Source organism: Bos indicus x Bos taurus, chromosome 21, assembly GCF_003369695.1.
Source record: "Bos indicus x Bos taurus breed Angus x Brahman F1 hybrid chromosome 21, Bos_hybrid_MaternalHap_v2.0, whole genome shotgun sequence".
In the NCBI taxonomy this organism is placed as follows: Eukaryota; Metazoa; Chordata; class Mammalia; order Artiodactyla; family Bovidae; genus Bos; species Bos indicus x Bos taurus.
In genome coordinates this window covers 62,809,048-62,826,815 of record NC_040096.1, presented here as the reverse complement: position 1 = coordinate 62,826,815, position 17,768 = coordinate 62,809,048, and positions in this window count along the sequence as shown.

Sequence of the window (17,768 nt, the reverse complement as noted above, 5' to 3'; positions counted from 1 at the left end):
CTGAATATTCATTGGAAGAGCTGATGTTAAAGCTCCAGTACTTTGGCCACCTGATGCAATGAGTCAACCCATTAGAAAAGACCCTGATGCTGGTAAAGATTGAAGGCAAAAGGAGAAGGGGGCTGCAGAGAATGAGATGGTTGGATGGCATCACCGACTCACTGGACATGAATTTGAGCAAATTCCTGGAGATAATGAAGGACAGAGGAGCCTGGTGTGCTGCAGTCCATGGGATCGCAAAGAGTTGGGCATGACTGAGTGACTGAACAACAAGAATCCTAGAAGCCCATGAAAGAAAGGATGTAAAGTTCAGAAAAGTAAGAAGGAAAACAAAAACAGCCTTACTGCTTACAAACAATAGATTATGTTAAATTACAGTTCCTTCTGATGTTATGCATATATTTTGACTTTTTTATTTTTTATTTTATATTAGAATATAGCTGGCTTCCTTGGTGGCTCAGATGATAAGGAATCTGCCTGAAATGCAGGTGACCTGGATTCTATCCCTGGATCGGGAAGATCCCCTGGGGAAGGAAATGGCTACCCACTCCAGTATTCTCGCCTGAAGAATTCCATGAGCAGAGGAGCCTGGTGCGTTACAGTCCACAGGGTCACAAAGAGTGGGACACAGCGGAGCAACTAACATCTCCGCTTTCAACGGTTTCAGGTGGACAGCAAAGCTACTCAGTCACATGTATATGTGCCTGCATTCCCCCCTAAATTTCCCTCCCATCCAAGCGGCAACATTGAGCAGAGTTCCCAGTATTTTGCAGTGTTGATGTCTGAGCCTTGTATACATTTTACTAAAGCTCAATAACATTATTTTTATGGTTTTAAACACATATAATATTTGGGATGCGGCAATTGAGATGAGGGGAAGGGAGCTGGCAAAACTCAGGTACCTGGTACTGCCCCTCTTCCCACCACAACCTGATCAATTTATTCAGAGTCTCTGGGATGGAATACAAGTCTCAGTATTTTTTAGTTCTTTAGGGACTTATGTGCAACCAGTACTAAGAAGCTGTGTGTTTTCTTTATTATTTCACAATTGAATGCACCATGAGAAGACTATCGCATGGTTTTATTGTCACAGGCAATGACTGACTGACAGACAACCATCTCTACAATCTAACTATTACCAGACCACCTGACCTGCCTCCTGAGAAACCTGTATGCAGGTCAGGAAGCAACAGATAGAACTGGACGTGGAACAAAGGACTGGTTCCAAATTGGGAAAAGTGAAGTGAAGTGAAGTGAAGTCGCTCAGTCGTGTCCGACTTTTTGCGACCCCATGGACTGTAGCCTACCAGGTTCTCAGGAGCCTCTCAGTCCATGGAATTTTCCAGGCAAGAGTACTGGAGTGGGTTGCCATTTCCTAAGAGTACATCAAAGCTGTATATTGTCACTCTGCTTATTTAACTTATATGCAGAGTACATCATGCGAAATGCCAGGCTGGATGAAGCACAAGCTGGAATCAAGATTGCTGGGAGAAATATCAATAACCTCAGATGTGCATATGACACCACCCTTATGGCAGAAAGTGAAGAACTAAAGAGGCTCTTGATGAAAGGGAAAGAGGAGAGTGAAAAGCTGGCTTAAAACTCAACATTCAGAAAACTAAGATCATGGCATCCAGTCCCATCACTTCATGGCAAATAGATGGGGAAACAATGGAAACAGTGACAGACTTTATTTCTTGGGCTTCAAAGGCACTACAGATGGTACCTGCAGCCATGAAATTAAAAGATGCTTGCTCCTTGGAAGGAAAGCTATGACCAACCTAGGCAGCATATTAAAAAGCAGAGACATTACTTTGCCAACAAAGGTCTGTCTAGTCAAAGCTATTGTTTTTCCAGTAGTCTTGTATGGATGTGAGAGTTGGACCATAAAGAAAGCTGAGTGCCAAAGAATTGATGCTTTTGAGCTGTGGTGTTGGAGAAGACTCTTGAGAGTCCCTTGGACTGCAAGGAGATCAAATCAGTCAATCCTAAAGGAAATCAGTCCTGAAAATTCATTGGAAGGACTGATGTTGAAGCTGAAACTCCAGTAATTTAGCCATCTGATGTGAAGAACTGACTGACTCACTGGAGAAGACCCTAATGCTGGGAAAGATTGAATGCAGGAAGATAAGGGTATGACAGAGGATGAGGTGGTTGGATGGCATCACTGACTCAATGGACATGAGTTTGAGCAAGCTCTGGGAGTTGGTGATGGACAGGGAAGCCTGGTGTGCTGCAGTCCATGGGGTCACAGGGAATTGGACACCACTCAGCGACTGAACCAAACTATTATCAGAAAGAAAAAATATTAGAATCAAAACCAAAAATCCAGTCCATCACTTTATTATTACATTCACTTTACAGTTGAAGAAGTTCCGGTGAAGAATGTCCAGTTAATAAATTAAAGTAACTTTGTCCCTGGAACGTTTATATGACAAGTCTGACTCCCAGATCAGGAGTTGTTCTACTCTGCTTTGATCTGAAAACAAACAAACAAACAAACAAAAAATCCTGGGGAAATTCTTAAAAATGTAGGATCCCCCAAAGATTCTGATTCTACAGGCCCAAAAGTTCTAGGAACCTGTATTTTTAAAAAACTGTATATATATTGATTCATTTGTTTTTGGCTGCACCACGGCTTTGTTGCTGTGCAGGCTTTCCTCCGGTTGTGCCAAGTGCTGGCTCCTGTCTCTCTGTGGTGCGCAGGCTTCTCACTGCAGTGGCTTCTCTTGTGGAGTGTGGGTTTCAAGCACAGACTCAGTAGTTGTGGCACATGGGCTTGGTTGCTCTGTGGCATGTGGCATCTTCCCGGATCCGGGAGGGAACCCATATCTCCTGCGTTGGTAAATGGCTTATTTACCCCTGAACCACCAAGGAAGCCGGGAGTCTGCCATTTTTACACATAACCCAAAGATTCTGATCCAGAAGCTCAGGGGGCCTCCTTCACCTGGTTGTCCTCTACTTACACCCTGCTTCCTTCAGATGTGTGGTAGTCGTGTAAGGAGTTTCTCAGATCTCCTTTTAAGATGAGCCTTCTGCACGGGGTGTAATGAGCTGACGCGCTCCAGGGGCCACCCTTTCTGGTCCAGGATTCTGCATGGTGCTCACACCAAGGTCATCTCTTTCTCAGCTGCTTTCAACCAATGCATGAAAGCATTGGGCCATTTCATGGAGGACTTCAGAAGCTGGACACGTCTGCCTCTAACAGAAGTCCACTCATGGGGAATCTTGGCTCAGGGGCTCCACCAGCCTGAGCAAGACTTGCTCAGAGCTGCGCTGCAGTCTGATGAGCGTTCTTGCCCACCCTCCTTGCTCCCTCCTCTCTATTTGTAAGTGTCTGACCCTCATCGCAGCTGGAAGGCTCTCTCCTTTGGCTCCAGCTCCTCCTCTCCTTTATCATCCACGATCATTTCCCCTGATCCATCTCTCCCAGTTCAGATTCAGTTTTGCTGTTTGATTCCTAGAGGACTCTCAAAGTAACACAAGGTGCTTGCAGGGAAGTGAAGTAAAGAAGCCCCAAACCAGTGGCAGGCTAGAGGCATGTATACCAGACACAGGATCACAGCAGCCACTTGGATACCACTCTTAGCAAATCCATGTTTGGTGATACCCCACTGATGGCTTGAAACTGGTCATGGTGGAAATGTTTACACTACAGAAATCGGGAAATGCTGCAGATCCAAACTAACTCTTCCTCCTAGAGCCCCTGTTGTTAAATGTTTCCTGGCACACCACTCTCCCCAGTGTCACGGCAGCTAGGGTTCTTAGACATTCTGGTCCACAAATAACATTTCCCTTCTTTGAGGCGGTAGCAATACATACAGCCAAAACCTGTCCTCTTGTTATTTATCTCCCATTGACTTCTCTTCTGATGTAGGATAAAAATCCCTGTGACTTCATATCCCAAGAGTTCATCATGCAAACACTTGTCTCCACCTGCTTGCTGGTAGAGTTTATCTGTTCAAGTGCTTCTTGTTACCCGCAAGCTCAAAATTCTCTAGTAGCCAACAACACTCCATAATTTTGTAATCAATAAGGAATTGTACCTGCAGGAAGACAATTATTGGTACAATACATCAAATTCAAAATGATATGCTCCAGATGTAATTCCCCTCCTTTTTTTTTTTTTTCAGTTCAAGCAAGCACATCTCAAAAGACTGGAAGAGAACATTTGTATTCATAATGAATACAAATGTTCAGGAATCTGTGATTTAGTTACATCTCGGTGTGAAATGAAAAGAATCAACAGCCAAAGGAGTGAGATTGGCCTAAAATAAATAAATAAATAAACAAACACACACACACATGCATTGGTTTCAAAAGAGAACATTCCTTCTAGACAGGGAGAGAGGGAAAAAAATACTTTTCTCAGGGCTCTTGATAGAAATACAAACCAAAAAATCATACTACAGGATTTTAACTTGTATTTTATTAGCAAAATGTAGGCATCAGTTTTCTTAAAAGCGAATTAAGTTTTATACCCATGTGAGCATGTTTGTGGGCTCAGTAGCATTATGTGCGTGTGTGATGTGTTTCCTACGTGTGTTTGTGTATGTGTGTCTATGTGTATACATGCCTATGTGTGTTTGTGTATTTGTGTGTATATGTGGATGTGTGTGCATTCTGTGTTTGTGTGTTGTGTGTATCTATGTGGGTGTGATGTGTACATAGTACTAAGGCACTTAGTAAGTGTTCAGTAAAAGCAAATCTATTTCCTGCTTTGTTTTTATGAGAGAGTAAGGCACCCACTTCCCCATGCCAAGTGTATTCATTATTAAAGAAGAGAGATTGCTTTCTGGTGTTTCTGTAAGTGAACGCTAATGCATTAAAAGTCGAAAATAAATAAAACAAGCAGACAAAAAGACAAGGCAGAATTTGTAGTGGAAATAGCTCTACTAAAGCTTGCACAACTGGAATGTGGCCACGAGGACATAGCAGGGAGTTGTTTGTCAATTACACCAGGAGGTGCAAGATGTCAGAGTGTGCAGGGCGCCTCCCAGGACAAGTGTGTGAGTGCACCATTACAGAGCAGCCAGCTTTACACATAATCAAGACCTTCCAAATACTTGCTCTGACTTTGTGCTACAGACCTGGGCACAAATACTGAGCAAGATCCAAGTGGTACATGGCGTCCTGGTATTAGTGCCTTCCATCAAAATTGAGTTAGGACAGGGGAGTAAAGATGGGGAGGTTGCTTGACCAATTGCCTTGGATTTATTTTTCATAATTTATATTATATTACATAAGATTGGAATGCAACTTAATGTACGGACAGTCTAATAATTTACATGTTTAATATGATTTCTGCTACAGGCAAAAACAGTACAACGTAAAGCATTCATATCTTAATGATAGGTAAATAATCCTTTAGTGTCAATGCTGAACATGCAACCAGCCAGCATTGTCTATTTATGAAAACATCTTTATTTTTGTTCCTCATTACATCAGAAATATTACTACATTGGTAGCTATAGCCCTACACTGATAGAATAAACAATTCACACACACACACACACACATACACACACACTTACTCAGGTGCGCACACACACACACGCATACTAGCAAGATGATGACAGTATCAGTTCAGTTCAGTTCAGTTGAGATGCTCAGTCGTGTCCGACTCTTTGTGACCCCATAAATTGCAGCATGCCAGGCCTCCCTGTCCATCACCAAATGCCTGAGTTCACTCAGACTCATGTCCATCAAGTCGGTGATGCCATCCAGCCATCTTATCCTCTGTCATCCCCTTCTCCTCCTGCCCCCAATCCCTCCCAGCATCAGAGTCTTTGCATGAGGTGGCCAAAGTACTGGAGTTTCAGCTTTAGCATCATTGCTTCCAAAGAACACCCAGGACTGATCTCCTTCAGAATGGGCTTGTTGATCTCCTTGCAGTCCATGGGACTCTAAAGAGTCTTTTCCAACACCACAGTTCAAAAGCATCAATTCTTCAGCACTCAGCTCTCTTCACAGTCCAACTCTCACATCCATACATGACCACTGGAAAAACCATAGCCTCAACTAGACGGACCTTTGTTGGCAAAGTAATGTCTCTGCTTTTTAATATGCTATCTAGGTTGGTCATAACTTTCCTTCCAAGGAGTAAGCGTCCTTTAATTTCATGGCTGCAATCACCATCTGCAGTGATTTTGGAGCACACAAAAAGTAAAGTCTGACACTGTTTCCACTGTTTCCCCATCTATTTCCCATGAAGTGATGGGACCAGATGTCATGATCCTTGTTTTCTGAATGTTGAGCTTTAAGCCAACTTTTTCACTCTCCTCTTTCACCTTCATCAAGAGGCTTTTTAGTTCCTCTTCACTTTCTGCCATAAGGGTTGGTGTCATCTGCATATCTGAGGTTATTGATATTTCTCCTGGCAATCTTGATTCCAGCTTGTGCTTCTTCCAAACCAGGGTTTCTCATGATGTTGTCTGCAGATAAGTTAAATAAGCAGGGTGACAATATATAGCCTTGACATACTCCTTTTCCTATTTGGAACCAGTCTGTTGTCCCATGTCCAGTTCTAACTGTTGCTTCCTGACCTGCGTATAGGTTTCTCAAGAGGCAGGTCAGGTAGTCTGGTATTCCCATCTCTTTCAGAATTTTCCACAGTTTGTTGTGATCCACACAAAGGCTTTGGCATAGTCAATAAAGTTCACGGTTCACTTATTGCTGAAGCCTGGCTTGGAGAATTTTGAGCATTACTTTACTAGCATGTGAGATGAGTGCAATTGTGTGGTAGTTTGAGCATTCTTTGGCATTGCCTTTCTTTGGGATTGGAATGAAAACTGACCTTTTCCAGTCCTGTGGCCACTGCTGAGTTTTCCAAATTTGCTGGCATATTGAGTGCAGCACTTTCACAGCATCATCTTTCAGGATTTGAAAAAGCTCAACTGGAATTCCATCACCTCCACTAGCTTTGTTCGTAGTGATGCTTTCTAAGGCCCACTTGACTTCACATTCCAGGATGTCTGGCTCTAGGTCAGTGATCACACCATCGTGATTATCTGGGTCGTGAAGATCCTTTTGGTACAGTTCTTCTGTTTATTCTTGCCACCTCTTCTTAATATCTTCTGCTTCTGTTAGGTCCATACCATTTCTGTTCTTTATCGAGCCCGTCTTTGCATGAAATGTTCCCTTGGTATCTCCAATTTTCTTGAAGAGATCTCTAGTCTTTCCCATTCTGTTGTTTTCCTCTATTTCTTTGCATTGATCGCTGAAGAAGGCTTTCTTATCTCTTCTTGCTATTCTTTGGAACTCTGCATTCAGATGCTTATATCTTTCCTTTTCTCCTTTGCTTTTCACTTCTCTTCTTTTCATAGCTATTTGTAAGGCCTCCCCAGACAGCCATTTTGCTTTTTTGCATTTCTTTTCCATGGTGATGGTCTTGATTCCTGTCTCCTGTGCAGTCATGAACCTCCGTCCATAGTTCATCAGGCACTCTATCTATCAGATCTAGTCGTACAATAATCCCCTCCCACCCTGCCGCCCAGAAGCTAGGGGTTTCCCAGGTAGCACAGTTGGTAAATTATCTGCATGCCAATACAGGAGACACAGGAGATGCAGGTTCAATCCCTGAATCAGGAAGATTCCCTAGAAAAGGAAATGGCAACTCAGTCTAGTATTCTTGCCTGGAAAGTTCCATGGACAGAGAAATCTGGTGGTCTACACTCCATGGGGTTGCAAAGAGCTAGACACAACTGAGCGAATGAATAACAAGAAGCTAGACAATTTCTGCCTTATTAAAATATATATATATATATATATATATATATATATAAAGTATTCTAGTATGCTCTGCATGCTAGAAAGAATTCTTGGGATCAGAAAGCAACTCTCAGGTACCCTCCTGACTAGCTTTGTGACCTTGAATGTTGTTTTACAAACTGTGCTGTGCTCATGAATCACTCAAGGTTCCTGTTAAAATGCAGAGTTTGTTTCTCAAGGTCTGGAGCAGAGAGGGTCCCTGAGACCCTGCATTTCTCACAAATTCCCCTGTACCTGGACTCAGGATGGTAATTCTTGGACTTGACTTTAAATCTCAGTTTCTTCATCTGTAAAATGTAGATGCTGATGTTTAATTAGGCAGTGAGGATTATACAAACAATGCTGATAGAAGCCCCAGCAGAGCGGCGGGCACGCACTGTGTTCCATCAGTGGACGCAGTTACCACTATTATGAATAACGTGGTCACGGAACTAGGGCAGACATTAACCACCCGAAGAGAACAAGGTAACGTCAATCAGATGCATGTGATCCCGTCGCCTTTTTCATCTTACAGCTAATGGCAACGTTGCAGATTTACTTAGCCCTGTAAATTCTAACGTCAAGGCATTGTGTATTCCGCCATCTTCCTCAAAATAATAAGAAAACTGGGAAAGAAATAAAAGGAGAAAATCTGTTTGCCTTAGAAAGTTTCCACAGCTCAGCAGAGCCCTGCATGTACTCGATGGTAACTTCATTTCCCAGGGTCTGGCAGAGGCCGTAATCCATGAAAATGGAACACAAGTCCTTGCATGATGTACTTTGCAGTAAGCCGCTAAGATTCACTTGCAGCTCTGCGTGAGACCCCTGGGTTCTCTTTGATAAGTTGCCCAACCCGAGGAAGCTGAAAATGTGTCTATTATTGTGGGGGGCTGTAGGGAGGAGACAGCATTAGAAGTGGAGAGGGTGGTGGATCACGGACCCCGGGGTGCACAGCCTGCCTCCTGACCTCATCTGTAGGACAAAGAGAGCCTGAGTTGGTTTTACAAAGTACTCAGAGCCCTGGCGAGGCAGTGTTTGGGGTTGTCTTCCATCAAATGCATGCGGATGAGGTGATCAGGGTGTTAGGGAGGATTTTAGCACCTGTGGAAATGGGGGGGGGCAGCCCCAGGCAACTCTTTCCCTCCCTTGCAGAGGAAAGAGCTCCCTGGTGTTTGCATTGCAAAGCTGGGAAAGAATAATGTGTAGTGCAGGCAAGGCCGTGGGGGGCTAACCCTCTCAGCCCCGGCCTGGGAGAGGATAAAGTGTTTTTGCTTTTCTGGAGGCAATTTGGCATTCCTTTTCAAAACCTTTAAAACTATACATACCTTTGGACCCCGCAGACCTACATCTGGAAAATTATCCCAAGGAAACTACATAAATGTGTGGAATATTTTGGCTTTAGGGTGTCATGCCTGGAACTGGGATGCGGGTTTTGTTTTTTTTTTTTTTTTGTAACCTTGATGGATAGGGGTACATGAAAACAAAACAGCAAACCAAAAACCCAAACTAACAATGACAGTAATACAGAGACAAAGAAAGTTATCTCGTTTCAAAGCTGCAGGAAGTTTTCTCTCCCAGAGAGCTAGAGTGTGGAGCTGGCCTTTGGTGAAGTCTGCTCTACTGCTTGGAAGCAACCCCCTTACATAGGGAAGAATATTAAGCAAACACTCTCCCCAGTATTCCCAGGCAAATCTGAGAATGCAGGTGTGTTAGACTCAGTGGTTAAGTGCCCTGCCTCATTATGGAAATTGTTAAGTGCTGTTTTTATCCAGACTTGGATGCTCTTTTGTACAGAGCCCAGTTTCTCTACTCAATAAGGTTTCAAACGGGTTGCAATTTGCCTGGAAAGAGGGGGCATTCAGGGGCTTCCGCAGTGGTTCAGCAGTAAAGAATCCACCTGCAATGCAGAAGACACAGGAGACACAGGTTTGATCCTTGTTGGAAAGATCCCCTAGAGGAGGGCATGGCAGCTCTCTCTAGTTTTCTTGCCTGGAGAATTCCATGGATGGAGGAGCCTGGCGGGCTACAGTCCATGGGGTCACAAAGAGTCAGATATGATTGAAGTGAATGGGTAACACACATGCAGGAATCTTTCAGGCATGTGATATTCATGTGCTGGTGGGCAGCCCAGGCTCCACAGATAGTCTGAGAACCTGCCTTCGACTTGCTTATATTCTAATAGGCTTAGACCAGTAATGAACATGCACATGAGTAAGTAAACAGATGTGAGCATATATAATAATCCTATGTTCTATGTAGAGGAAAGTACAGAACAGTAGAGATTATTGGAGACAAGCTATTTACTTAGAATGGTTTCTGAGGGAATGGATAAGGAGGTAATGAGTCGGTGAACAGGGACACAATGTCCACCACTACATAGAAAGAAAGCTCTTTGCAGAAGGTGTTGCTGTGATCACCTATAGATAAAGGCCCTGACATTTGGAGGGAGTGTGGAGGCATGGGCGATTTTGTTTTGGATGGATATCTGATGGCAGATCTGTTGGCTTATGAGAATGATGTAGTAGACAGGGAGAGAGTGATGAAAAATATCTGGAGGAATGCAGTCCTTGAGAAAACAAGGGGCAGGGGACAAGGAGCATAAGACGGGAGTCTGTTCTAGGGCTGAGATGGATGCTCATTCCATTACATGGTGGAAGCCAGGGATACAGATACAGGTGGCCAGTGTCATCAGAGAAATAAAGATGGCAAATTTGTCTGATTGCATCCATCTTCTTTGAGATAAAAGATGAGTAGAATTTGGTGGAGGTGGGAGTGATATTTGAGGATAGATAAGGTGTGAAACCATCATCTCCAGAGCTAGAAAATAAATCCATCTGGAAAACATGATTGTCTAGTTGGATCAAATGCCTACTTCAGATGTGTGGTCATCTATTGAAATGCATCCATTCAGTCCCATTTTGCAACATTCTTCAGCCACAGTCAGCTCTTTGGCAGCAGATGCAGAGAAAGAAGACAATCCATGTAACTAGGTATGATGAACAATTTTATGTGTCAACTTGGCTGTACCACAGAACCTGGATATTGGAACAAACACTATTCTAGATGTTTCTGTGAAGATATTTTTAGATAAGATTAACATTTAAATCAGGAGACTTTGAGTAAAGCAGATTTCCCTCCATAATGTGGGTGGACCTCATGCAATCAGTTGAAGACCTTTAGAGAAAAACAGTGACCTCCCTGGAAGAAGAGGGAATTTTGCCAACAGACTATCTTTGGACTCAAAATGTCATGCTTCCCTGGATCTCCAGCCTTCTGGTCTACCCTGAATAACTTTTAAGTTGACAGCTTCCAAAATCACATGAGTCAGTTCCTTAAACTGATTTCTCTCTCTATGTACATCCTATTCGGTTTGTTTCTATTGAGAATACTGACTACTCCAATAGGTTTTAGGCGGAACTGGGGTTATTAAGGGTGTCTTACGAGCAGGGAATGGGCAAGGGCATGAAGACTGTTTTCAAGGGATGGTTATGGTCATAGTCAGGGAAATTGTACACGGTGAGAGTCTATATCCCTAAGAAAAGAAACAGCCCCAAATCTCAATGGCCTATCACAAAAAACATTTACTTCTCAAGCAGGATGGCTACAGCTGTTGTCCATCATGGTCACTCAAGGACCTGGATTGATGAAGACTCCATCTCCATGTCAGCTTCTGCAATTGCTGCAATGGGAAGAAGAGAGGGTCAGGGAATTGCAGTGGCAATTAAAATGCATATATCACTTCTCAGATTTGTTTGTGAAAGCAAATCACAAGACTCCACCTAATTTCAAAAAATGGTCATGAAGCAGTTCTGCCATGTTTTAGAAAGGAGAATAATCAGAAATGTGTGAAATAGCTTTAAAAATGGTAGGACTGAGGAACTAGAGGTCTCAATGAGGCTGCAGAATTTCTAAAGTAGGACAACTGCTGTGATCTGGAAACTTGGAGGCTTCCCTGGTGACTCAGACAGTAAAAACTCTGCCTGCAATGTGGGAGACCTGGGTTTGATCCCTGAGTCAGGAAGATCCACTGGAGAAGAGAATGGCAACCCACTCCAGTATTCTTCTCTGGAGAATTCCATGGACAGAGGAGCCTGGTGTGCCATGATCCATGGGATCACAAAGAGTCAGACATGACTAAGCAACTAACACTTTCACTTTTACAAAAACACCTTCACTGCAACACATAGATGAGTATTTGATTAAATAACTGGGACCACAGCTTAGCCAAGTTGATACAAAGACTGTCACATACATCAATAGAAAGCTAAGGCAAATTCACTGATGTCGAAGAAAAAAACATTAAAATAGTTTAAATAAATCTTCAAGTGCTGGGCAAGGCATACAACACTCTCAGTGTGTCTGCTTTTAGTTGGGACCACCTTTATGAAAGTTTAAATTTTTAAGCGATATATATTCCCTATATCCAAAAGGCAACATTAAAGGAGGGAATAATCTCTAGATGCAGAATAAGGATAGTTGGTTCCAGAATTCATCAGCTCATTTATGTTGGTCAAGTCTTTTAACTCCCTTTCTCTCTTGATCTGCAAAGTGATCTTACCTCACAGCAAGATAAGATTAATTAATGTGAAAATTCATCCTAATTGCCCATATATCCTCAAAAAATGATCCATAAGGATTTACAATAAAAGATACTTCAAGATGGTGAAAACAGAACCAGAAATTTAACATCCATTCAGAAGGATGGGAGAACACATTTATTTTGAAGGCTAATAAAATTATTGTGATTGAGCAATGAATCTAGCCCATAGCTTTGCAGTAGCTAAGGCCCAAAGGAGAAAGATGCTGACTTGCATGTATTTATTATTTCAAAAATAACCGCAAAACGCTATAACATCAGCTAGTTCATTCACTCGGTGGCGTCTTTGCGACACAACTCTTTGTGACCATGTGGCCTACAGAGCACACCAGGCTTCCCTGTCCATCACCAACTCCTGGAACTTGCTCAAACTTGCATCCATCTAGTGAGTAATGCCATCCAACCACCTCTTCCTCTGTTTTCCCCTTCTCCTACTGCTTTCAATCTTTCCCAGCATCAGGGTCTTTTTCCAGTGAGTCAGTTCTTCACATCAGGTGGTCAAAGTATTGGAGCTTCAACTTCAACATCAGTCCTTCCAATGAATATTCAGGACTGATTTCCTTTAGGATTGAGTGGTTAGATCTCCTTGCAGTCCAAGGGACTCTCAAGAGTCTTCTCCAACACCACAGTTCAAAAGCATCTATTCTTTGCCATGCAACTTTCTTTATGGTCCAACTCTTAACATCCATACATGACTACTGGAAAAACCATAGTTTTGACTAGACAGGCCTTTGTAGGCAAAGTAACATCTCTGCTTTTTAATATGCTGTCTAGGTTGGTCATAACTTTTCTTTCAAGGTGCAAGTGTCTTAATTCCACGGCTGCAGTCACCATCTGCAGTGATTTTGGAGCCCAATAAAATAAAGTCTGTCACTGTTTCCAATGTTTCCCCATCTATTTGCCGTGAAGCGATGGGACAGGATGCCATGATCTTAGTTTTTTGAATGCTGAGCTTTAAGCCAGGTTTTTTACTCTCCTCTTTCACTTTCATCAAGAGACTCTTTAGTTCTTCTTCACTTTCTGCCTTAAGGGTGGTGTCATCTCCCTATTACGTAACGGGAGTAAATACACATTTTTTGGGTCAGAGGACTTTCTTGAAAATACTTGATTATGTCATGACTCATAAAAGGGACACAGATGTGTGTGTTCCAGAATAATAGATGTGAATCACACCGGCCTGAGCACAAGGCCCAGATCTAGCAGTTTCTAGATGCCAGTCTGAACCTGGGAGAGATTCTTCATGTCTCTGAGCCTCCATTTTCTCCTCCCCCCAATTGAGAAGATGCATTGTATATTCTTCACTGAGTCGTTGTGATGTCTTTAATGGCCTTGGTACATCAAAAGAGCTTAACACAGTGCATGATATAGAAGGGATTCAATACACATTACCTAGTTAATTAGAAAGTTGATTTTCATTGTTATGTCAGATACTTAAAAGTTCTTCACATGGTCTTTAGTCTTACAAACCCACGACAGAGGTCAATCCATCATCAGAAGGAATATTGATTTATTCCCTCTATTCATATCTTTTGAGTACACTATTCCAGGGACTACTTTAGAGGATGTATAACCATTGTGAGTCTTAATTTTATTACCTATAAAAGTAATAAGTAAGGGGGGAAGTAAGCGTACTTACCTTGTCAGGTATTAAAATAAAGCTAAAAATTATTACAGATGAGACGCAAGCCTAGAACTTCTGGAGCGTTCCAGCCTTCAATTAGTTTTTCACACTCAGGCTACACTTCACCCTACCTACTGATTCAAGATCATTTCAATCTGGGAAAATGGATGGTTCCTCTCCAGGACGATGTTCATATATATATGAACCTCACATCTCAAAAAACATGTGTCTGACAGGAAATTGATGTCAGGGCACACTGCACTTCAGCAACTGTAATAGCACAAAATTAAACTCTGCCCAAGTAAACCCTTCCCCACTGCAGTGATGGACACTCATAAGCTGAGAGTTTATTTTTGTGAGACTTGCATATGCTCTAAAAATGGAGGTTCTTCTAAATATGAGACTGCCGTACACCAGTAACTAATTATCCATAGGGAAGGTTTTTTATTTATTTATTTTTCCTTAGTATATCAGACCTGGTAGCCTACATTTCCACGGGTTCATAATCATTCAATTAGATACTCAGTTGAATATAAATTATTTTGCAAGTGATCCTTGCAGAGGAATGTTTAGGAAAAAAAAAAAGAGAGAGAGAGAGAAAAGCTTTGCAAACAAAAAGTCTCATCAGCTCAATATTACACTTTGTCATTAATGACACTGACTGTTTTCATTCATTATTCAGCCCAACTTAACAGTAATTTGTGCCTGAGAGCAGGAGCAAAAAGGGGGAAAATGAGGGCTGGAAAATATGTGTTTATATTAGAAATAATTTTAAAATAGTATCTCTAATGCATAGTGAGAATGAATATTATTTTCACCATTAAGATTCAATTATATGCACAGTGGTTTTGCCTTTCTCTTAAGTGGTAAAATGGTACTATTGAGCCTTAAATGTGGTGATAAGTTTGATGTGCATTTCCTTCCTTTTTTTGCACTGCATCCTATATATACTATTCATTTCCAAATTAATGATCCTTCTCTGGGAAGTTTTGCAAGGTGCAAAAGGTGCTCTGTAAAGAGACACTTCAAGATGCAAAGAGCATATATGTTAAGATCCCAGGTTGCATTGGTCCATTCCTCCCAGAAGCATATGTTATAAGTCTAGTCAGCCTCAGGCATGGTGTTAGACACAGAATTTGCCAGGAAGTAAAGACAGACCCCTGCTCAAGAGGACAAATTCCCAAAGGGAGCCAGCCTTGGAGCATGCATTCACAAAGAGATTATGAGAAAAGGCAAATAGTACATAAAGCAGATGCACAACGGAGGAGGTAGCTTTTAATCTAAGACACTGGTGGGCTATAATGTTGTCAGAGTCTGTTTGGGGTCCAGGGCAGATTCATACAAAGAATATGGTGTGAACTTGGGACCCATAAAAAGATCCATTAGTCATATGCAGATGTGAGAGTTGGACCATGATGAAGACTGCACATCCAAAAATTGATGCTTTCAAATTGTGGTGCTGGAGAAGACTCTTTAGAGTCCCTTGGACAACAAGGAGATAAAAACAGTCAATCCTAAAGGAAATCAACCCTGAATATTCATTGGAAGCCCTGATGCTGACACCAAAGCTCCAATACTAGGGCCACCTAATGCAAAGAGACAACTCATTGCAAAAGACCCTGATGCACTCCTCCTGAGGGCAGATGGAGAAGGAGGTGACAGAGGGTGAGATGGTTGAATGGCATCACCAACTAAACAGACCTGAGTTTGAGCAAACTCTGGGAGATAGTAAAGAACAGGAAAGCCTGGTGTGCTGCAGTCCATGGGGTCACAAAGAGTTGGACATTACTTAGTGACTGAACAACAGCAACATAAGAAGATCAAGGTTACAGGAGTATAAAGGAATTATTGATGAGAAGAAGGATAAGCAGCTTGTTGGGCCCCACATCCTGATGTCTAAAGGATGCTCAACAGATGGATGCATGTAAATGGTTGAAACCTGAACAAACTCTGTGATTTAGTTAATAGAACCAATGTCAATTTGCTGGTAATCACTGGGGGAAGCTGAGTGTCAGGTACATAAGAACTCTGTGCACTATCTTTGCAATATCTTTTGATTATTTCCAAGTAAAATACTAAAGTGTTTTAGGAAGTGCGTGTACTGTAAATAGGATACTAAGACTTGAAGCTAATGGAGAGCCAACACAGACTTCAGTGCAGAGATGTGTTTCCTAATGAGGTTAGACTTGGAATTGAACTTCAAAGATTTTTGAAAACACACCCCTTCTTCTTTGTTCTGGAAATGAAATAGAATCCTAGACCAGACTAGAAGGGTTGCACGATACATTAGTGATGGAGCTGGAATGAAATAGCAGTCTTGTTCAATGATTGCCTGGCTATTTCAGTTTTTGCATTGATTTAGTCATGGATGCCAAACTTTATTGGAAAGAGCTCACTCTATTGAGACAGAAAACTCTCCATTCTATGCTCATGCTGACCACTGTAGACCTCGTTGGTTGTGACCTGAAGTAGTTTTAGGCACACTCTGGAGTCATCTGACCCAACACCAACTCCATCTGCATTGCTGGTGGACTAGGGTTCAAATGTGCATCATGTCTCCATCTGTAGGGTGGAGGGATTTATGGTACCTTCCACATAGGTCTGTAACAAGAATTAACCTGATCCATGTGTGAATGATTCTCAGTGTTCACTGTGGCACATGAGTGTTCAATAATATTTTACCTATGGTTACTATGTGAGCTGACTGACTCTGAACACATTATTTAGTCTTTGTTTTTACTGTAATTTTTTTATTTTATTTTTTTTTATTAAATTTTGTTGGAGTATAGTTGCTTCCCAGGCGGCCTGGGAAGAGCCTGCTTGTCAATACAGGAGACCTAAGAGACATGGATTTGATTCCTGGGTCAGGAAGATCCCCTGGAGAAGGGCATGCGAACCCACTTCAGAATTCTTGTCTGGAGAATCCCTATGGACAGAGGAGCCTGGTGGGCAATAGACCATTGGGTCACAGAGTCAGACCCAACTGAAGTGATTTAGCATGCTCTTAGCATAGCTGCCTTACACTGTTGCATTAGTTTCTACTGCACTGCAAAGTGAATTAGTTATGCATATACATAGATACCTTCTTTTTTTGGATTTCCTTACCATTTAGGTCACCACAGAGCACTGAGTAGGGTTCTCTGAGTTATAGGGTATATTCTCATTAGCTATCTATTTTATACACAATATCAATAGTATAAATATGTCTATCCCAATGTCCCAGTTCATACCAATCCCCTTTCCCCTTGGTGTCTATACATTGTTCTCTACATCTCTATCTCTATTTCTGTTTTCCAAATAAGATCATTTATACCATTTTCTAGATTCCACATATATATATATGTTTAACATGCATTATCTGTTTTTCTCTTTCTGACTTAGTTCATTCTGCAAGTCAGTCTCAAGGTCCATCTACATCTTGGCAAATGACCAAATGTCATTCCTTTTCTGTGGCTGATTAATATTCCATCGTATATATGTATGGCTTCTTTATCCATCTGTTGATGGACATTTAGGTTGCTTCCATGTCCTTGCTAGTGTAAATAGTGCTGCAAGCACATTATTTAACCTTTATTAACTTTCAAATTCACATCTATAAAATGGAGATAATCATACATACTTAGCAAGGATGTGAGAAGATTGGGCAAGATAATGTCCGTCATAGGTCTGGGGCAGAGTAAGCAGCGCACCTAGATGCTAATGTGTCTCCTTCCTGCCTCTGGGCTCTCTTCCACGCCTAGGAAGCTTCTCTGTGACCAATCCACCAACAGCATGTGACTGAGACATTCAGACTCCAGCAGA